We start from the raw sequence: 7,337 nt of genomic DNA, 5'->3' as shown, positions 1-7,337 counted from the left end.
GGAGAAGTCAGTGTATGAAAGAAAAGACCTGGAAAAAAGACTGTGATCACAGGGAAGCCAGTATGGGAGCAAAGGACTATTGTGCCATCCTATTTAACCCAAAGGGGAGACAGAACAGCAAAGAGAAAGAAGCCAGTTTCATCCTGGTTTGTACATCATTAGTTGAACCAAAGACAAACAAAGAAACAAACAAAATAATCGATCGAGTTCCAATAGCCAAATGTCACAGGCTGTGACATAAAAGTAACAGAAGTCCATACCAAATGAAGCTTGTAGTGCAACTGTTCAGGGAAAAAGAAAAAAAAAGAAAAAAAAAGAAAAAAAAAAGTCAACTATACTTTACTTGTGAGCCTTTGATCTGATTTCACATTTGGCCTGACCTTTAGATCTTATTTATAGCATCCTTAGCAATTAGTAAGTACTAAGACACAGCTAGAAGCTATGAGGTCAGCTCTAAGGGTCTGGAAAAGCAGCCAAACTTGAACACTTAAACTACCCTGGTCTTGAAAACTAGCTCATGAAAACTAGCTGTCTTACTGCACTGCCAGAAGTTTCTTCTGTCAGCAGTGCTCTAGATACTCCAGTGGATTTTTATCTGGAATTTTGCTTTGGCCTGGGAGTCGGAGGGAACAGAGTTTCTTAAAACCTTCGTTTTCCCCAGAACTCTAAGCATCAGCTTTGTGTTCTGGGAACAGCATGAGAAAGAGACTCCTTGCAACTTTGTTTCTGGACAACCCACAGGTATTACCACAGGAAGCAAATGTGATTGTTTGCTGCCTGCTCACCCTTCTCCAAACAGCTGTTACCATCTCAGTGCTGTGGTAGGGCATGCAGCACGCACAGAGTGCAGGCCTGTATCTGCAGGAAACAGTGTTTTGACACTCCTCCTCTATGATTTGGTCACAAATCAGTCTTCAAGTTCATGAGAACTCAGTCTGGGAAGTATTCAAGTAAGTGTACAACCAAGAGTAGGAAGTAATGTGTGATTTACATTTGAAATGAGATCCCTGAAAGGTATTTCTTCAGGAAATTCAGGTGTCATGAGTGCATATAATTTTAGCACAGAAGAGTCACAATCATTACTTTTATTTTTGATTATAAATACTATTGAAGGCTGTATTGTGTAACTTTGGGATTAAAATAAGTGCTTAACTCTCCAGATGAGCAACAACCCTCCAAACAAGTGACAGCTGAAGCAAACACCTGGAACAATCCTCCAGACCTTCCTTCGCTTTGAAGCAAGATACAGAGGGCAAGACCACTGGGGAAGCAACCTCTAGTAGAGGTGCCAAAGACAGACGACCTGACAAAATGCAGTATCTAGGGAAGGTACGCATTCCTACATTATAACAAAACAGACCATCCCTTTCTGACATACTAAAAATATGTAAAGCAGCAGACACTTCTTACAGGAGATGTCAAGACAATCCTGCAAGATCTTTAAAAGCATATAATGGGACAAATCTCAGAGATTATAGCATATCACAGCTTAGTAGCAAAAATAAGCCCCAAATGGCTGTGTGCTACTGAACATGTACATGGAGTTGGGGACAACAGCCAGTGGTTGCCAGAGAGAGATGGAATTTAGCAAAAGCATGTAACAGCTCCATTGTTCACAGTATGGAGGGGTGACAACCCACAGAGGATGAGATCATTACAGGAAAATAAGAACTACAATGGAATATTATAAAACTTATCTGGATTGTATTAGATTTCGTAGATATTGCCAAAATCTGCTCAATACCTTGTTGAATGGAAAGGACTCCTGACTGACCTGGCGTGAAGCCAAAACAAATGTGCTTATTTATAAATAACAAACAAAAATATGCAGCTAGCATTGTCCCAGAGTCACCCATCAGATGTAGATAAAGAAACATTAAGAGGTATAAATAATTTTACCTGCTGTATAATACAAGGGAAGACCACATTAGGTGCTAAGCAGCAAGACAATTTTAAAAAGCACAACAATTAGCATGACCAGCACTGGTACAAAAATGAAATTTCAACACTATCATCATGCATTAAAGTCACAAAAATCTGCCACATTGACAGGAAAATTAAAAAGTCTTCAGAGTCCATTGGAAAAGTTTCTCCAAAAAATTCTAAAACAATTTATCAAGAGGCATAGGGTAGACAGTCCCAGGACTTGTTACCAGTATGATTCCCTTATCAAGTGTTAGCATCTTCTGGAAAAGCAGTAAGTGACCTAGAGGAACATTTTACAGAACAATGGAGGAAAAAAAGCCCAATTCACCAATATGACATTGAAAGTCCTCCACAGGCTAAAATTGTGGCATTTAGTCAGGCTCCAAATCCAGATGATGTGGCAGAAATCAGAGGAAACTTTACGCGTTAGAAATTCTGGGAAGATGAAAAGAGCAAAACAGAAAACCAATCTGTATGGGCTGTGACAATGGTGCAGTACAGTAAATTTGTAAAAGCCAACAAAAGGTTAGAGATGACTGTCTGATGAAGCACAGTATGTGTTGTTACACCAATAAAGATAAAAATCATAGTTTGTTCTCAGTTCAGACAAAAACTGCTCTCCACACAGGGCACAGAAGAAGTATTATTCATTGATCCAACCTGAGTCATTAAGTAAAGAGATTTTTAAACCTGTTTCTAAAGAACATGTGTTGGCCCCTGTAGGAGAGAACTGTTCTGCTCTTTGCAATGAACCAGTGCAGCAGCTCCTGGATTTGCATCCAGGACACGTACAGAACACGTGGTTTGGTTTTGTACCCACACAAGCAGAATTCAGTAATTCTCATGGGCTTTGCTGTTCCCCCCAAAACAACATGTTCTAAAACAGTAAGAGATCAGAAAATGCATTACCTAACTGTGGATGTCTGCACGGACACTGAATGCGAATGGTGTGCTTTCTGTGCAGGAATCAATTAGGAACTCACAGATACCTGGAAATGTGTCTGGGTTGCTCATCTAGACCATTAATTTAAGTCAAATCTCAGAAGTCAAACTGTCAAGGTGGTGTTACATGAACTGGGATACAGGCTACAGTGGAAGAGGGGGTGGTAAGGGGAAAAAACTTGGAAGAGGTGCTTGAATGAGACTAAGATTGCCCTGTGTTCAGTGGGGCTGTACATCCCTTTCTGAAGTTTTTATCATTGTACCTTTCAGCTTTTTGTTATTTTTTGACCTATCAAGCATTGCTCCATGATGGTTCCCAGGAAGAAAAAAATACTTCAAAAATCATATATGCTTCACTGTTAAGTGGTTGGGTCTCGTTCTACTTTCCTAAAGCTTTCAGACTGACTTTGACTTAATTGGCACTGCTGCTGATTTCTATCTGGGTGGTAAATTATCTGATATTCAAGGCCTATTTTATTCAGTGAATCAATATGACTGCACTGATTACCTTGAGGAAGGAACAGAGCTGAAGTCCTTCCAAGGAAACTGAGGACTGAGGGATTTCCTGAACAGGGGATGAACTATCTGAAAATAGTCCTTGCCATCTCAGAGACGGGTGTATGCACGTACTCTAGATCCCTAGAATTTATTCCCAAAATCTGTCACATGCTTTCCCTTCCAATTCCCCAAACTAACCTGTCACCAGAAAAAAGCCTGATCATCTGGTCCCAGTTTAACCCTAAAATCCTCTCTGAAGTTTCCAGGAATTGAGAAAAACTTCAATTTATACAAGCCAGTACTCGCTTAGTCTATAAGGAAAGAAAAATAAGATTCACTAAAGAGCTGGAAAAGTTCATGCAATTCTCCAATTTCATCTAAAGCAGAAGCACAGACAGATGCTTTAGGACAAGGAATTGCAGCTCTTCAGAACCTGCTGCTCTTCACACACCTTCTCCAAGGTGGAGAAGCAAGTACTTGCCTTCGCACAGCCAGATGTGAGGTCAGAATAGCCTGTATTGAGCCCCTTCCTACAACCCTGCACAGCCATGAAGTTCTAAGACATACTTTAGCCCTGTTTTGTTCAATACAGAACCAATTTATCCAGAGTGCTGGGGCTCTCTCCCACTCCCTTTGGGAAGCAGAAGAAAGCTCCCACTACCGAGCACATTTCTGGGATGTTCAGCCAGCATTCTGTATACTCATTTTCATTCCCCTGAATTCAGCTATGCCCTTGTGTCCCACTGTAAACAGCACCTGGCCTTCCTCACGGCCTAGCAGTTGTAATCATTTAACTGTGTTCTGCAGAATTCCTTCTGGTTTTGTTCTTCATAAATCAATCTCCACCGTGTTGCTTTTTATAGCTCCTTACTAGGAGCCACGGTTACTTCTGCAGCGAAGCAATTTTTTTGCACTTTATTTTTCATCTCCACATTAATCTTTTCAACAGGAAGAACACCATAAATGTGAGTGACTCAGTCTGTGCTTCCACCAAGCATACACGTCCTCTGCAGCTCCTAACACCGCAGCGCCAAGCCCACTCCATCTGCTGAGAGGGCTGGAGTAGTAGAGAAACAGCCATCTGTGTTAATCGGAATCACTTACAAGGTTACTCCCACCTGGGAAGGAAGAAAGGAAATGACAGGCAAGCATAATAAAATAATACACATTAAGCTGTCCGTTGGAAAAGTGCAATGACTCTGTCACTTAGGATAGCGACCAAGCTCATAACGATGTTCTGCCAACTTAAAGCCTGCCTGAAGATTATTTTTGCTAATGATCTAGTCACAAACTACACTAAAGGAAAAGATCCAGCTGTGCATGCATTCTGGTTCTAGCTCTTCCACTGACTAGCTGGCTGGCTTTAGGAAAGTAATTTTAACAACCCAAAGACAAAAAGAAAACCACATTCTAGCAGGACAGCAGTAATGAATCATTAGCACTAGTGCCAAAGACAATAGTCTCACTTGTCACTTAACACAGAAGTTTGTTGTGCTCAGTCCCAGCATAAAAACACACAAGTCCTTGACTGCAGCATTTAGATACTACTGGAAATGTGATAATCAGACTACATGCGTCCCTCCTCAAAGGTTAAACCAGACTGGTCATACCTGCTTCTAGAAGTGGTAGCCCACAGGGGAGCATTGTAGCTACCACACACCTTATGTACCAGGTCATGCTCTGGTCCTGCAGCAGGAGATTACATTCTCCATGACCATGTACGCATTTCTTGAGTACAGAGGAGGGTCTATTGGATGGAGCTGCTGACCTGCCAGGTGTACGAGGGCTTGCAGACCCATGGGACTCTGAAGGGACTTCTAAGCATCGCTGTAAAATACAAAACAATAAGATCACACTATGCCAGTCCACATTATCATGGAGAAACTTTGGTCTGGAAATAGATGACAGTGTGAAGCATAAGCCTGACCAGGACTCATCTTCTTGAGACTTAGCCAGGATGCCCCCTCTGTACTGGCAGGAAGAGGTGGCCTTTTCTCCCAAGAAAGCTGAGACAAACCCAACCAGTCTTCACAAAAACTCCTGAAGACAGCAAATGGGCCCAGCAGTATTGTCAGTGAAGCCAAGGGAGTTGAGTCAATCAGTGTATCTCACAGAGATAAGTAACTGTAACAGAAAACAGGGCCCCACACTTAAAAGAGCATGAGATAGGGAACCAGGTACTGGAGGTTCAGTTAATGGCTTTTTGATGATCCAGTTTCCCTTCTGGGATTCAGTTTCATCACTTGAAAAGTAGGAAACTAATAGCAACCTCCTCAGTAAAGCATTGAAATGTTCCACATCCCAAACATGCTTTTGGAAGGTATAATATACCAAGGAAGAAGGTGAAAAGGAAAGTGTTATGCAAGGGATGATTATTAGGAAAAACGAAGTGACAGCAGAAAAAAGACTGAGGGGAAAAAAAAGAACTTGCTGACCGCTGAAATCACAAGTCCATTGTTTGAGAGCGTCAAAACAAAAGTCAAACAACACATTAGAGTGCCATTTGTCAAAATCAGGAAAGCAGACTAGATGATCGGCTCATACTTCTCAACTCAATATTTATGATGCACTGAGATCATGACAGATTTCACCTCGAAAGAATATATAATGCGAAAAAGGTTACATGAAAAACAGAGCACAAGGAGATGAGTAAATTCTTCTTTCAGGAATGTTAAAGCACTACCAAATGACAGCGCTGAAAAGAGAAGAGAAGGGAATGGAACCAAATCAAAAACCTGGTGAAGATGTAAAATTGGTATAGTTATTTTTGATACCAGAAGACAAGGACAGTAATCTCAAAGACACTCAGAGAAACAATGGTTCCCACTAAACTGCTGGTGCACCTTCGTGTAGTAACTTCACAGACTTGGAGACAGGTCATCCCAGGCTGAAAGAAGTAGGTGACTCGAAGGACCCAGGGCCATGTCAGGTAGCAGGGTCTTAAACTGCTGCATAAACCACCAGCAGCTTGCGATGCAAGCCTGAACACTTCCGTCCCCCTCATGGTGTCCGTCTTTCCTTCTGTTTTACCTAGTGTCACCCAGGACATCCTTACAGGGAGTTTATAACTTTCCCTTTCCTGCTTCAGTACTTCACCTTCCTTTTTCTGTCCCCAGGAGGAGCCCTAAATAACTCCTCTTTCCCAGTATATCTACAAAATTGTTTGTCATGTGCCTTCTCACCTGCCATTTACTCTAGTCTGACATAATGACCACTTCAATCATCCCTATAAATCACTTCCCAGGCCTCTCATCTCTCTTCTTTCTTTCCTGTGAATTCCTTCCAGCTTGTCAGTGCACCCCAGCACGCCCAGCAAGGAGCAGAGCACTGCTCATCAGCATTACCGCAGCAGCCTCACTCAGCAAACAGCTCTGCAATAACTTCTTGTCAGCTTACAGCACTGGTAACATTCACCCTTTAAAAATACTATCAGACTGAAATATAACAAGGTTTCTCTCGTGTCACAGCAGTCAGGCGTGTTCCAGTCAATGCTGTTGTTGGAAAAAGTGAGGAGCCCAAGAAGTATTGAACAGCAGCTCACGCCAGAGCTGCATCTAAGTGCTGAAAAGACTGGAGCACATCCAGCATCTCACTGCTGTGCCCTCAGGCACCTGGGTGGCAGCTAAGTGTTGCTGTGCCACCTGCACATCACCTTTCTTCACCAGCTCTACTCTCGCAACAGCAAAAAGAGCTGTGCAGCTTTGAACAGCCCCCACTTCTCTGTAATGGCATGTTTCTCCCTCAAGCTGAGCAGGAGCCTGCAGGTGTCCCTCCCTGCTTTTCCTTGAGCAGTGATTATCTGAGGTCACGGCAAGCACCTGGGCAGCATTTAATTGCGTATGCCAATCTGGCGTATGCTACTTCTATTCTAAGGAATAAAAGTGTTTTAAAATGGTGATCAGCCAACTGGTAAGGTATTTGTATTAACGGGATACCCCATGTGCCTTCTGCTGGATGTGTTCAAGTCACAA

Source organism: Anser brachyrhynchus (genome assembly GCF_964034855.1).
Source record: "Anser brachyrhynchus genome assembly, chromosome: 1".
NCBI classification, from domain to species: Eukaryota; Metazoa; Chordata; class Aves; order Anseriformes; family Anatidae; genus Anser; species Anser brachyrhynchus.
This window is presented reverse-complemented; position numbering follows the sequence as displayed.